The 15,000-nt window shown below is 59.1% G+C and overlaps 1 non-coding gene across 1 annotated transcript; it reads right to left on the bottom strand.

The window, feature by feature from the left end:
• Positions 1-2,312: 2,312 nt before the first annotated feature.
• LOC131862658 (5S ribosomal RNA) lies at positions 2,313-2,431 on the bottom strand. Its single transcript, XR_009361596.1, has one exon. It is a non-coding gene; the product is annotated as a 5S ribosomal RNA (ribosomal RNA).
• Positions 2,432-15,000: the final 12,569 nt, after the last annotated feature.

Raw genomic sequence — 15,000 nt, 5'->3', positions numbered from 1 at the left:
AGATGGCACCAGCATTCCCTTTTTCTCACTATCTTTCAAAACGGAAATTTTAAAATCTCGTTTTTTTTTTGCCTTTTATGGAAATTAGTGAAGGCATCGCATCAAAGGTGCGCACCTCGCTGCCCACCTTGGTGTGCTCCGAGGTGCCCACCACGGTGCGCAACGCCGGTGCGAACCCGGGAGCGCCCCGATGTGTGCTCCAAGGTGCGGCGTGCACGAAGTCGGACCCCGGTTTGCCCCGGGTGCGCACCTCGCGTGCACCTTGGTGCGCACACCTTGGCTGGGTTGCGCGGCCTGGTGGGCACCATGGTGCGCACCAAGGAGCGCTCCGAAGTGTGCTCCAAGGTGCGGCGTGCACGAAGTCGGAGCCCGGTTTGCCCCGGGTACGCACCTCGCGTGCACCTTCGCCGGGGTGGGCACCTCGGCTGGGTTGCGCGCCCTGGTGCGCACCAAGGAGCGCTCCGAAGTGTGCTCCAAGGTGCGGCGTGCACGAAGTCGGAGCCCGGTTTGCCCCGGGTGCGCACCTTCGCCGCGGTGCGCACCATGGCGTGCACGAAGTCGGAGCCCGGTTTGCCCCGGGTGCGCACCTCGCGTGCACCTTCGGCGGGGTTGCGCGCCCTGGTGGGCACCATGGTGCGCACCAAGGAGCGCTCCGAAGTGTGCTCCAAGGTGCGGCGTGCACGAAGTCGGAGCCCGGTTTGCCCCGGGTGCGCACCTCGCGTGCACCTTCGGCGGGGTTGCGCGCCCTGGTGGGCACCATGGTGCGCACCAAGGAGCGCTCCGAAGTGTGCTCCAAGGTGCGGCGTGCACGAAGTCGGAGCCCGGTTTGCCCCGGGTGCGCACCTCGCGTGCACCTTCGCCGCGGTGGGCACCATGGCGTGCACGAAGTCGGAGCCCGGTTTGCCCCGGGTGCGCACCTCGCGTGCACCTTCGCCGGGGTGGGCACCTCGGCTGGGTTGCGCGCCCTGGTGCGCACCAAGGAGCGCTCCGAAGTGTGCTCCAAGGTGCGGCGTGCACGAAGTCGGAGCCCGGTTTGCCCCGGGTGCGCACCTCGCGTGCACCTTCGCCAGGGTGGGCACCTCGGTGCGCACACCTTCTCAATGTTTTCTTGCCTTTTCTGGAAATTGGTGAAGGCAGCGCATCAAAGGTGCGCACCTCGGTGTGCTCCGAGGTGCGAACCCGAGAGCGCTCCGAGGTGCCCACGAAGTCGAAAGTCGGGTTAATTGCATTGTTTTCCCCGGGTGCGCTCCGAGGTGCGCAACATCGGCGCGCACCAAGGAGGGCTCCGAAGTGTGCTCCAAGGTGCGCACGATGGCGTGCACCTCTGGTGCGCACGATTCGGAGCTCGGTTTGACCGGGGTGCGCACACCTTGGCTGGGTTGCGCACCTTTTGTGCGCTCCAAGGTGCGCACGAAGTCGGAGCTCGGTTTGCCCCGGGTGCGCACCTTCGCCAGGGTGCGCACCTTGATGCGCACGCCTTGGCTGGGCTGCGCACCTTGGTGGGCGCCATGGTGCGCACCTTTCGTGCGCTCCAAGGTGCGCACGAAGTCGGAGCTCGGTTTGCCCCGGGTGCGCACCTTGGTGGGCGCCATGGTGCACTCCGAGGTGCCCAAGATTGGTGCGCACCAAGGAGCGCTCCGAAGTGCGCTCCAAGGTGCGCGCGAAGTCGAAAGTTGGGTTAATTGTCCGGTTTGCCTCGGGTGCGCACCTTGCGTGCACCTTCGCCAGGGTGGGCGCCTTGGTGCGCACACCTTGGCTGGGCTGCGCACACCTTGGCACCCGCGTTTCCTTCATTTTAAATTTTTTTTTTTTACAATCTCTCAAGTGGGAAATTCTATAATCTCAACTTTTTTTGCCTTTTCAGGAAACTTTTGAATGGAGCGCATCATTGGTGCGCTCCGAAGTGTGCTCCAAAGCTCTCTCCAGCTGCGTGCACCTGCCCCGGCCGCGCACCCGGCCCCGCCCAGCTTCGCTCACCTGTCCCGGGCGTCTGGTGCGGAACCTTAGAGTAAGAAACATCACCGTGCACCTTGGCCAACGTGCGCGACTCGACCGAGCGCGCACTGGCCGAGGTGCACACCGATTTCACCTGGGTGCGCGCGCAGCACCTCGGGCGCACCGGGGTGCGCGCACAACGCCCGGGTTGCACCGTGGCCTGTGTGCTCGGGGCGCCTCGGGTGCGCGCTCGGTGTCGCCCCCGCGCGCGCGGTAGTGCGGGCAGCGCACCCCGGCCCGGCCCGGCCCCGACGAGAACGCAAACGGGCAAAAGGTTTATTCAAATAGCATTGCGACGCCCGGCGAAAAACTAAAAAAGGGTGCAACACCGGGACTTCCCGGGAGGTCACCCATCCCAGTACTACTCCGGCCCAAGCGCGCTTAACTGCGGAGTTCTGATGGGATCCGGTGCACTAACGCTGGTATGATCGCACCCGTTATGAGCTTGTCGCAGTGTGTACTTAGCAAACCGCGACCCACGTGCGAATCCACCCCGGCCACCCACCCCCGTCGAGGTGCACACCCTCCCTCGCGAAGTGCGCCCCGTTCGCCAAGTGTGAGCCCTGCCCGGGTGCGCGCACCTTGCTAGGGCGTCGGGTGTGCACCCGGCCCGGCCTACGTGCGTGCACCTGGAGGGGGCGTCGTGTGCGTGCAGTGTCCCGTCTGCAACGCGGTGCCCACACACCACCTCGGGCGCAACGACCTGCGCTCACATGTGGGCCGAGTGCACCTTGGTGCATGTTCGGGGCGCCTCGGGTGCACGCTCGATCTTGCCCTGGTGCACCAAGGCGCTCGGTTTGCCCCGGGTGCGCACTTGGTGCAAGGTGGGCACCCAAAATAGGGATCAAGCACCAAAACACAAGTTTCGGGATGCAAAATGGGACCCAAGGACCACAAATGCGTTCCAAGACCCATGATGGGTCCACGAGAACAAAAATGTGTTCCGAGACTTAATAAACAAATATTGGGTTTTAGGAGAAGAAACATGCTCTGATGCCCAAAACGAGAATCGACCCCGAAAAGGCCACAGGCCAAAAGTGGGATGCGAGACAAAAAAAAATGGGACCCGAGGACCAAAATTGGGTTCCCAGGTCGAAGACAGGGCAACCGGACAAGAAACGACCTCTAAGGCTCGAAATGAGTCCCGACGACTAAAACTTGACAAGAAGCACCCATCAGGCACCCAACTCGACACCCATGGGATGCCGACCCACCCGGGCTTCCACCTAGCACACCTTGGCACCCACCCACCCTCGCACCCAACCTCGCACCCAACTTAGCACCTTTGAACCCACATTGGCACTCACCCTGACCCTGGCACCTTGGAACCCACATTGGCACTCACCTTGACCCTGGCACCCACCTTTGCACTCACCTTGGGACCCACCCTGGCTCCCACCTCGGCACCCACCCAGACACCCACCTTGGTTCCTTGGCACCCACCTTGGATCCTTGGCACCCACCCCGACACCCACCTTGGCACGCAACTTGGCTACTTGCCACCCACCTTGGCTCCTTGACGCCCACCCCGACAACCACCCCGTGACCTACCCTGGCTAGGGTTGGTGCACACCCACCCTGGTGCCCACCTTGGCACCCACCCTATGACCCACCTTGGCACGCACCTTAGTACCCACCCCGTTACCCACCCTAGGACCCACCCCGTGACCCACCTTGGCCAGGGTGGGTGCACCCACCCTGGTGCCCACCTTGGCACCCACCCATCCTAGCACCCAGCCTGTGACCGGGCTTGGAACCCAACCTTGCACCCGCACCCGTCTTGGCCAGTGTGGGTGCGCACCCATCCTGGCACCCACGTTGTGACACACCCTTTAACCCACGCACCCTAGCACCCACGTTGGCACCCACCTTGGAACCCAACCTAGCAACTTGGCACCCACCCCGTGACCCACCTTGGCATCCACCATAGCAGTCGCCGACTTGGCACCCACCTCGGCACCCACCTTGACACTTGTGGACCCACCTTGCCACTCACCCTAGCATCGACCCATCCTAGCACCCACCCTGGCACCTTTGCACCCTAGCACTCACCCATCCTAGCACCTAACCTGTGACCCACCTTGACACTCACCCTCGCACCCACCTTGGAACCCAACCTAGCACCCACCCACCCTGACACCAACCCTAGCACCTACCCACCCTTGCACCCACCCTGTGACCCATCTTGGCACCCACCCATCCTACCACTCAACCTATCACCCACCTTCTCACCCACCTTGGCATCCACCTTAGCACCCACCCACACTGGCACCTTGGCACCCACCTCGGGCAAGGTGGGTGCACACCCACCCTGGCACCCAATTTAGAACCCACCGAGCATGTTACCCACCTTGGCACCCACATTGCAGCCCACCCTAGTACCCACCCTATGACCCACATTGGCATCCACACCCTAGCACCCAGGCACCTCGACACCCGCCTTGACACCCACCCTAGCACTGAACCTGTGACCCACCTTGGAACTCACCCTAGAACCCACCCACCCTGTGAACCACCTTGGCATCCACCTTAGCACCCACCCACCTTGGCACCCACTCTAGCACTCACCCATCCTAACACCCAACTTGTTACCCACCTTGGCACCCGCCCTCGCGTCCACCTTGAAACCCACCCTAGCACCCACCCACGCAGGAGCCCACCTTGGCACCCAACCTAACACCCACGCATCCTGGCACCCAACTTGTGACCCACCTTGGAACCCACCCTAGTACCCACCTTTGAACCCACTATATCACCAACCCACCTTGGCACCCACCCTATGACCCTCTTTGGAATCCACCCTAGCACGCACCCACCCTGGCACCCACCATGGAGCGCACCCTAGCACCCACCCACCTCGGCACGCACCTCAACACCCACCTTGGTGTGCGCACTGCGCCAACCTCTCAAAGACCCTATGTGGTGCGCTCCAAAGTGTACACCTTTGGTGCGCTCCAAGGTGCGCACCTTTGGTGCACACCGAGGTGCACACCAAAGTGTGCACCGAGGTGAGCACCAAAGTGCACTCCAGGGTGCACACCAAGGCGTGCACCTTTGGTGCGGTCAATGCAAACGAATTCGGAAGTTGGGGTCGATGTCCTAATCGCTGCTGCAGACTACACGTATGAGAATCGGACAAATAGCTTTATATAGGGGAGGTGTTGCGTTTGATGGGTCGACTCCCCTGGTTGTGTGCACTGCACCAACTTCAAAGACCCTGTCTTGTTTAAGAAGTCAAAAGTTGGGGTGGATGTCCTAATCATTGCTGCAGTCTACGCATGTATGAGAATCAGACAAATAGCTTATATAGGGGAGGTGTTGCATTCGGTGGGTTGACTCCCCTGGTTGTGCGCACTGCGCCAACCTCAAAGACCCCGCATAGCAGAAGAAGTCGGAAGTCGGATTTTGGTGAGCACCAAGGCGTGCACCTTTGGTGCGGTCAACGCAGACGAATTCAGAAGTTGGGGTGGATGTCCTAATCGTTGTTGCAGGCTACACATGTATGAGAATCAGACAAATAGCTTATATAGGGGAGGTGTTGGGTTTGATGGGTCAACTCCCTTGGTTGTGCGCATTACGCCAACCTCAAAGACCTTGTTTTCGTTAAGAAGTCAAAAGTTGGGGTCAATGTCCTAATGGCTCCTGCAGGCTACACATGTATGAGAATCGGACAAATAGCTTATATAGGGGAGGTGTTGGGTTTGATGGGTCGACTCCCCTGGTTGTGCGCATTACGTCAACCTCAAAGACCTTGTTTTCGTTAAGAAGTCAAAAGTTGGGGTCGATGTCCTAATTGCTCCTGTAGACTACACATGTATGAGAATCAGACAAATAGCTTATATAGGGGAGGTGTTGGGTTTGATGGGTTGACTCCCCTAGTTGTTCGCATTACACCAACCTCAAAGACCTTGTTTTCGTTTAGAAGCCGAAAGTTGGGGTCGATGTCCTAATTGCTCCTGCAGGCTACGCATGTATGAGAATCAGACAAATAGCTTATATAGGGGAGGTGTTGGGTTTGATGGGTCGACTCCCCTGGTTGTGCGCATTGCGCCAACCTCAAAGACCCTGCATTGCGGATGAAGTCGAAAGTCAGAGTTTGGTGTGCTACAAGGTGTGGTCGAAGGTGCTCACCTAGGTGTGCACCTTTGGAGCACAGGAAAAGTGCCCTCCAAAAGTGCGCACCTTTGGAGTGCACAAAAGTGCCCTCCAAAAGTGCGCACCTTTGGAGCGCAGAAAAGTGCCCTCCAAAAAGTGCCCTCCAAAAGTGCGCACCTTTGGAGCGCAGAAAAGTGCCCTCCAAAAAGTGCCCTCCAAAAGTGCGCACCTTTGGAGCGCAGAAAAGTGCCCTCCAAAAAGTGCCCTCCAAAAGTGCGCACCTTTGGAGCGCAGAAAAGTGCCCTCCAAAAAGTGCCCTCCAAAAGTGCGCACCTTTGGAGCGCAGAAAAGTGCCCTCCAAAAAGTGCCCTCCAAAAGTGCGCACCTTTGGAGCGCAGAAAAGTGCCCTCCAAAAAGTGCCCTCCAAAAGTGCGCACCTTTGGAGCGCAGAAAAGTGCCCTCCAAAAAGTGCCCTCCAAAAGTGCGCACCTTTGGAGCGCAGAAAAGTGCCCTCCAAAAAGTGCCCTCCAAAAGTGCGCACCTTTGGAGCGCAGAAAAGTGCCCTCCAAAAAGTGCCCTCCAAAAGTGCGCACCTTTGGAGCGCAGAAAAGTGCCCTCCAAAAGTGCGCACCTTTGGAGCGCACAAAAGTGCCCTCCAAAAGTGCGCACTTTTGGTGCGCACCAAGGCGCTGGTTCGGTCGTTGCAGGCGAGTTCGGAAGTTGGGGTCGATGTCCTGAGCGGAGGTGCAAACTACACAGGTGTCGGAATCGGACAAATAGCTTATATAGGGGAGGTGTATGCTTCGATGGGTCGACTCCCCAGGTTGAGCGCACCGCGCCAACCTCAAAGACCCTACGGTATGGATGAAGTCGGAAGTTGGGTCCGATGACCGATTCGATTAGTAGGTATGCTCATGAGGTCGGAATTTGGGTCCGATGACCTGCCATGTGCAGGAAGGCGAATGTTGACACTGTGCGTTGCAAGGTGCACACCAAGGCGCTGGTGCGGTCTTTTTAGTCGAGTTCGGAAGTTGGGGTCGATGTCCTGATCGGAGGTGCAAGCTACACAGGTGTGGGAATCGGACAAATAGCTTATATAGGGGAGGTGTATGCTTCGTTGGGTCGACTCCCCGGGTTGAGCGCACCGCGCCAACCTCAAAGACCCTACGGTATGGATGAAGTCGGAAGTTGGGTCCGATGACCGATTCGATATGTAGGCATACTCGCGAGGTCGGAATTTGGGTCCGATGACCTGCCACGTGCAGGAAGGCGAATGTTGGCACTGTGCGTTGCAAGGTGCGCACCAAGGCGCTGGTTCGGTCGTTGGAGGCGAGTTCGGAAGTTGGGGTCGATGTCTTGATCGGAGGTGCAAACTACACAGGTGTGGGAATCGGACAAATAGCTTATATAGGGGAGGTGTATGCTTCGTTGGGTCGACTCCCCGGGTTGAGCGCACCGCGCCAACCTCAAAGACCCTACGGTATGGATGAAGTCGGAAGTTGGGTCCGATGACCGATTCGATATGTAGGCATACTCGCGAGGTCGGAATTTGGGTCCGATGACCTGCCATGTGCAGGAAGGCGAATGTTGGGACTGTGCGTCGCAAGGTGCGCACCAAGGCGCTGGTGCCGTCGTTGCAGTCGAGTTCGGAAGTTGGGGTCGATGTCCTGGTCAGAGGTGCAAACTACACAGGTGTGGGAATCGGACAAATAGCTTATATAGGGGAGGTGTATGCTTCGATGGGTCGACTCCCTGGGTTGAGCGCACCGCGCCAACCTCAAAGACCCTACAGTATGGATGAAGTCGGAAGTTGGGTCCGATGACCGATTCGATACGTAGGCATATTGGCGAGGTCTGAATTTGTGTCCGATGACCTGCCATGCGCAGGAAGGCGGAATTTGGGTCCGATGACCGAGTTGATGGCGTGCCATGCGCAGAAAGGCGGAATTTGGGTCCGATGACCGAGTTGATGTTGATGGCCCGCCATGCACAGGAAGGCGGAATTTGGGTCCGATGACCGATTTGAAGGCGTGCCATACGCAAAAAGGCGGAGTTTGGGTCCGATGACCGAGTTGATATTGATGGCCCGCCATGCGCAGGAAGGCGGAATTTGGGTCCGATGACCTGACATACGCATGGAGTCCGACTCGGGGGCCGATGTTCGATTCGATGACTTGCATTGTGGGTAAAGTCGGAAGTTGTGGTCTTTGACCCGATTCGATGACCAGACTTCGGCTGCTTGAGAATCGGACAAATAACTTATATAGGGGAGGTAGTGTTCTCGAGCATCCTCCCCCCGTGCCCGTTTATGTCGATTGATGCTGGTGCTCGACTGGTTGGAGCGCTCGGATGCAAAAATCTTGCACCAGGATTTATCGATTGTGATGGACACGGCAAGTCTCCTGATTGCTATGCAGGAGCTCATCGTGAATCTCTATGCGGCCTTGGTATGGACTCGACCTGCGGAATGGTTCGGCAATGGTAGTCGCTCCAACACGTCCTTGCAATGGCCACAGAGGTGATTCGACTAGAGCTCCAGTCTAGCTTTTGGGTTGCTTGGCGGACTGGTATAGCCGCGATCGAGTTCCGGCCATGAACGTTTTAGATAGCTCTTGGGCTTTCTGGGACGGAAGTCGGAAGTTTGGGCTGTTGTCCGATTTGATGACCATTCTTCGGATGTGTGAGAATCGGACAAATAACTTATATAGGGGACTGTGTTGTCTCACGCAGCCCCCTCCGTGCCCCTCTATCTCGACCGATGTTGGTGCTTGAAAGGGTTGGGATCGCTCGGATTTATAAACGTGCACCACCATTTGTCGAGTGTGAGGGACGCGGCAGGTCTCCTAAATGCTATGCGGGCGCTCTCTGAGAATCTCTATCCGGCCTCGACACAGACTAGTCTTGCTGAATGGTTTGGCACTGGTAGTCGATCCAACACGTCGTTGTTGTGGCCGCCTAGGCGATTCGATTCGAGCCCCCGTCTAGCTTTTGGGTTGCTTGGCGGATTTTGCCCTATCCGCAAGTGAGCTCGGTCCCTAAACGTTCGAGAAACCCGATTGCTATGCGCCGACTCTCTTTCTTGCGAGCCTCCATCTAGCTTTTGGGTCTCTACGGAACGGAAGTCGGAATCTGGGACCGTTGTTTGATTCGACGAGGCAGACTACGGTTGTGCGAGAATCGGACAAATAACTTATATAGGGGAGGTGTTGACTGGAGCATTCTCCCCCGTGCCCCTCTAACTCGACCAATGCTGGCGCTCGAACGGTGGTAGCGCTCGGATTTTCATTGAGCGCCAGCATTGGTCGATTTAGAGGGGCATGCGAGATTCCCGAATGCTATGCGAGGGCTCTAACGGAAATGTCTATTGGTTTCGGTATGGATGCAATTGCGAGTGGTTCGGCAAAGGTAGTCGTTCCGATGCGTCCATGTCGTGGCCAAATCGATAATTCGATTTGAGCCCTCGTATAGCATTTGGGTCTCTCGATGTGATTCCGCATTCCAGTCCCTTTGGGCACTGCTTGAGCCGCATCCCAGGGGGTTCCCTTCCCAATAATCTGCCTCGCAACCCGATTGCTATGCGGTGAGGCTCCTCGGCCGCCTCGGAACTATCTGTGTATCAGACGCATCGCGGGATAAGGGGTTGGCAACGGTAGTCGCCCCAAGCGCGTCCGATGCTTGGACCATTCCGAGGCGGCCCTGAAGCCTCTTCCGTCTAGCCGTTGGGTCCTTCTCGCCGCATCCCTCGCCTCGCACCCCGATTGCTATGCGGTGAGGCTCCTCGGCCGCCTCGGAACTATCTGTGTATCGGACGCGTCGCGGGATAAGGGGTTGTCACTGGTAGTCGCCCCAAGCGCGTCCGATGCTTGGACCATTCCGAGGCGGCCCTGAAGCCTCTTCCGTCTAGCCGTTGGGTCCTTCTCGCCGCATCCCTCGCCTCGCACCCCGATTGCTATGCGGTGAGGCTCCTCGGCCGCCTCGGAACTATCTGTGTATCGGACGCGTCGCGGGATAAGGGGTTGTCATTGGTAGTCGCCCCAAGCGCGTCCGATGCTTGGACCATTCCGAGGCGGCCCTGAAGCCTCTTCCGTCTAGCCGTTGGGTCCTTCTCGCCGCATCCCTCGCCTCGCACCCCGATTGCTATGCGGTGAGGCTCCTCGGCCGCCTTGGAACTATCTGTGTATCGGACGCGTCGCGGGATAAGGGGTTGTCACTGGTAGTCGCCCCAAGCGCGTCCGATGCTTAGACCATTCCGAGGCGGACCCGAAGCCTCTTCCGTCTAGCCGTTGGGTCCTTCTCGCCGCATCCTTCGCCTCGCACCCCGATTGCTATGCGGTGAGGCTCCTCGGCCGCCTCGGAACTATCTGTGTATCGGACGCGTCGCGGGATAAGGGGTTGTCACTGGTAGTCGCCCCAAGCGCGTCCGATGCTTGGACCATTCCGAGGCGGACCCGAAGCCTCTTCCGTCTAGCCGTTGGGTCCTTCTCGCCGCATCCCTCGCCTCGCACCCCGATTGCTATGCGGTGAGGCTCCTCGGCCGCCTTGGAACTATCTGTGTATCGGACGCGTCGCGGGATAAGGGGTTGTCACTGGTAGTCGCCCCAAGCGCGTCCGATGCTTGGACCATTCCGAGGCGGACCCGAAGCCTCTTCCGTCTAGCCGTTGGGTCCTTCTCGCCGCATCCCTCGCCTCACACCCCGATTGCTATGCGGTGAGGCTCCTCGGCCGCCTTGGAACTATCTGTGTATCGGACGCGTCGCGGGATAAGGGGTTGTCACTGGTAGTCGCCCCAAGCGCGTCCGATGCTTGGACCATTCCGAGGCGGACCCGAAGCCTCTTCCGTCTAGCCGTTGGGTCCTTCTCGCCGCATCCCTCGCCTCGCACCCCGATTGCTATGCGGTGAGGCTCCTCGGCCGCCTTGGAACTATCTGTGTATCGGACGCGTCGCGGGATAAGGGGTTGTCACTGGTAGTCGCCCCAAGCGCGTCCGATGCTTGGACCATTCCGAGGCGGCCCCGAAGCCTCTTCCGTGTAGCCGTTGGGTCCTTCTCGCCGCATCCCTCGCCTCGCACCCCGATTGCTATGCGGTGAGGCTCCTCGGCCGCCTTGGAACTATCTGTGTATCGGACGCGTCGCGGGATAAGGGGTTGTCACTGGTAGTCGCCCCAAGCGCGTCCGATGCTTGGACCATTCCGAGGCGGCCCCGAAGCCTCTTCCGTGTAGCCGTTGGGTCCTTCTCGCCGCATCCCTCGCCTCGCACCCCGATTGCTATGCGGTGAGGCTCCTCGGCCGCCTTGGAACTATCTGTGTATCGGACGCGTCGCGGGATAAGGGGTTGTCACTGGTAGTCGCCCCAAGCGCGTCCGATGCTTGGACCATTCCGAGGCGGACCTGAAGCCTCTTCCCTCTAGCCGTTGGGGCTTTCTCGCCGCATCCCTCGCCTCGCACCCTGATTGCTATGCTGTGAGGCTCCTCGGCCGCCTTGGAACTATCTGTGTATCGGACGCATCGCGGGATAAGGGGTTGGCAGTGGTAGTCGCCCCAAGCGCATCCGATGCTTGGACCATTCCGAGGCGGCCCTGCAGCCTCTTCCGTCTAGCCGTTGGGGCCATCTCGCCGCATCCCCCACCTCGCACCACGATTGCTATGCGGTGAGGCTCCTTGGCCGCCTCGGAACTATCTGTGTATCGGACGCATCGCGGGATAAGGGGTTGTCACTGGTAGTCGCCCCAAGCGCGTCCGATGCTTGGACTATTCCGAGGCGGCCCTGCAGCCTCTTCCGTCTAGCCGTTGGGGCCATCTCGCTGCATCCCCCACCTCCTCGGCCGCCTCGGAACTATCTGTGTATCGGACGCATCGCGGGATAAGGGGTTGGCAGTGGTAGTCGCCCCAAGCGCGTCCGATGCTTGGACTATTCCGAGGCAGCCCTGCAGCCTCTTCCGTCTAGCCTTTGGGGCCATCTCGCCGCATCCCTCGCCTCGCACCCCGATTGCTATGCGGTGAGGCTCCTCGGCCGCCTGGGAACTATCTTCGTATCGGACGCATCGCGGGATAAGGGGTTGTCACTGGTAGTCGCCCCAAGCGCGTCCGATGCTTGGACTATTCCGAGGCGGCCCTGTGGCCTCTTCCGTCTAGCCGTTGGGGCCATCTCGCCGCATCCCCCACCTCGCACCCCGATTGCTATGCGGTGAGGCTCTTCGGCCGCCTTGGAACTATCTTCGTATCGGACGCATTGCGGGATAAGGGGTTGTCACTGGTAGTGGCCCCAAGCGCGTCCGATGCTTGGACTATTCCGAGGCGGCCCTGCAGCCTCTTCCGTCTAGCCGTTGGGGCCATCTCGCCGCATCCCCCACCTCGCACCCCGATTGCTATGCGGTGAGGCTCCTCGGCCGCCTTGGAACTATCTTCGTATCGGACGCATCGCGGGATAAGGGGTTGTCACTGGTAGTCGCCCCAAGCGCGTCCGATGCTTGGACTATTCCGACGCGGCCCTGTGGCCTCTTCCGTCTAGCCGTTGGGGCCATCTCGCCGCATCCCCCACCTCGCACCCCGATTGCTATGCGGTGAGGCTCCTCGGCCGCCTTGGAACCATCTTCGTATCGGACGCATCGCGGGATAGGGGGCTGTCACTGGTAGTCGCCCCAAGCGTGTCCGATGCTTGGACCATTCCTAGGCGGCCCTGAAGCCTCTTCCGTCTAGCCGTTGGGGCCTTCCCGCCCCATCCCTCGCCTCGCACCCCCGATTGCTATGCGGTGAGGCTCCTCGGCCGCCTTGGAACCATCTGTGTATCGGACGCATCGCGGGATAAGGGGTTGGCACTGGCAGTCGCCCCAAGCGCGTCCGATGCTTGGACCATTCCGAGGTGGCCCTGAAGCCTCTTCCGTCTAGCCGTTGGGGCCTTCCCGCCCCATCCCTCGCCTCGCACCCCGATTGATATGCGGTGAGGCTCCTCGGCCGCCTTGGAACTATCTGTGTATCGGACGCATCGCGGGATAAGGGGTTGGCACTGGTAGTCGTCCCAATCGCATCCGATGCTTGGACCATTCCGAGGCGGCCCTGCAGCCTCTTCCGTTTAGCCGTCGGGGCCTTCCCGCCGCATCCCTCGCCTCGCATCCCGATTCCTATGCGGTGAGTCTTCTCGGCCGCCACGGAACTATACCTGTTATTGCTACTGCATCCTTCGGCTGGTAACCTCCTCTGCCGCCTTGGAACGTTCTCTTTGTCGGACGCGTCGCGGGATAAGGGGTTGGCACTGGTAGTCGCCCCAAGCGCGCCCGATGCATAGACCGCTCCGAGTCGACCTTGCTTTCAGCCTCTCACATGCATAGACCTCTCTGAGTCGACCCTGCAGCCTCTCACGTTTAGCCTTTGGAATCTCGCCTCACAACATGATTGCTATCCTTGATGCATCCCTTGCCTCGAGCCCTGATTGCTTTCTTGGCTGCATCCCTCCTCTCCTCACAGCCCGGTTGTCATCACTGCTTCATCCGTCGCTTCATGCATTCTGGCTGCTGGGCCCTTCCCACCGCACACCTCGATTGCTATCTCTTCTGCATCACACACCCCGATTGCTATCTCTGCTACATCCCTCGGCTCTCACTTCTGCATCCTTCGCCTCACACCTCGATTGCTATCAATGCTGCATCCGTAACCTCACACCCCGATTGCTATGCGGGGAGGCTCCTTGGCCGCCTTGGAAATTTCTGTGTGTCGGACGCACCGCGGGATAAGGGGTTGGCACTGGTAGTCGCCCCAAGTGCGCCCGATTCTTAGACCGCTTCGAGGTGACCTCGTAGCCTCTTTCGTCCAGGCTTCCTGCCTTCAACGCCCTTTTTACACCTCGATTGCTATGCGCGGGCTCGTTGGCGTCTATCACCTCTCTGCGAAGAGTGGCACGATGATTGTTGGGGTAAATCGTAGCAGTCCGATCTCTGGCCTTGGGCCATTGTGAGGGCTGATCGATTTCCTGTGCGCATCTCGTGTTCGCCCAGTAACAGACTCGACGACTTGTAATCGGTCTTGTTCCCGATTGTTCCTGGAGGTAGTCTTCGGAACTCTTGGATTTGACCTGTCACTCGAACTGTCCTCTTCCGAGGATGCTTGTGTGTGTGTGCTTGTGCCATTTCCTTGGCGGTATTAACGAGATATTAAAGAGCGGAGTGAGCGCCTCGCCCAGCTATGTTTGGGGCTCTCACTCCCTTACCCGGTGTGCGACCGCTTTGCACGTAGGTTGCGGAGCATCGCGACTCTTTCGATGTTTGGCGGTTGTCTTCCGGTGATGCGTTGGTCCCGAAGTGCACGTTACTAGCATTTCTGCCATTGTTCTCGATCTTTGGCACGTTCCTTCGTTGCAATTGGATATATATCTCCGTTTATACGCGCAGGCTTCTCCCGCCTATTCAGCGCTGTCCCACTCTCAGCACTCTCGTGGTCTCCTTGGCTTCTCTCTCCCGTGAGCGAGCTCTCTTCTCGAGTCTTTTCCATGTCCCATGGAGGTTGCCTTGCGAAATTCGGGCACACAAACGTGACCGGATAAGAGCGGAATTGCCTATGAGGAGAAGCTCACCTTAGGGAGCAGCAATGCCGAGTGTTTCGACAGAGGGTAGAGGGGGCGTTGTTTGGGCGGTTGCACAAAAGAGTGCTACGTTTGCACTGAAGGTTGCTTCTTCGTCTCCGACGAACTCTTCGAGGCAAAAAAGCTTGTTTACGGGGTCGAGGTGGGACTGTTCGTGCGAGTTGCGCCACCAAAAGTGCGTAGGGGGCATATACCTGGGAAATGGATGTCTCTGAGTGGCCTTACTCGGTCGCGTGCACGGTGCATTCTCTAACGGCAGGACTGTCGCGAGCATGTGCGGTTCGGATGTTTTCGGGTAAAGGGTTCCGTACGGGATGTTCTTCCCAGGCTCCTGTGAA

This window comes from Cryptomeria japonica, unplaced genomic scaffold (genome assembly GCF_030272615.1).
Source record: "Cryptomeria japonica unplaced genomic scaffold, Sugi_1.0 HiC_scaffold_50, whole genome shotgun sequence".
Classification (NCBI taxonomy): Eukaryota; Viridiplantae; Streptophyta; class Pinopsida; order Cupressales; family Cupressaceae; genus Cryptomeria; species Cryptomeria japonica.
Note: the sequence above shows the minus strand (reverse complement) of the source record. Positions and strands in the feature narration are given on the sequence as shown.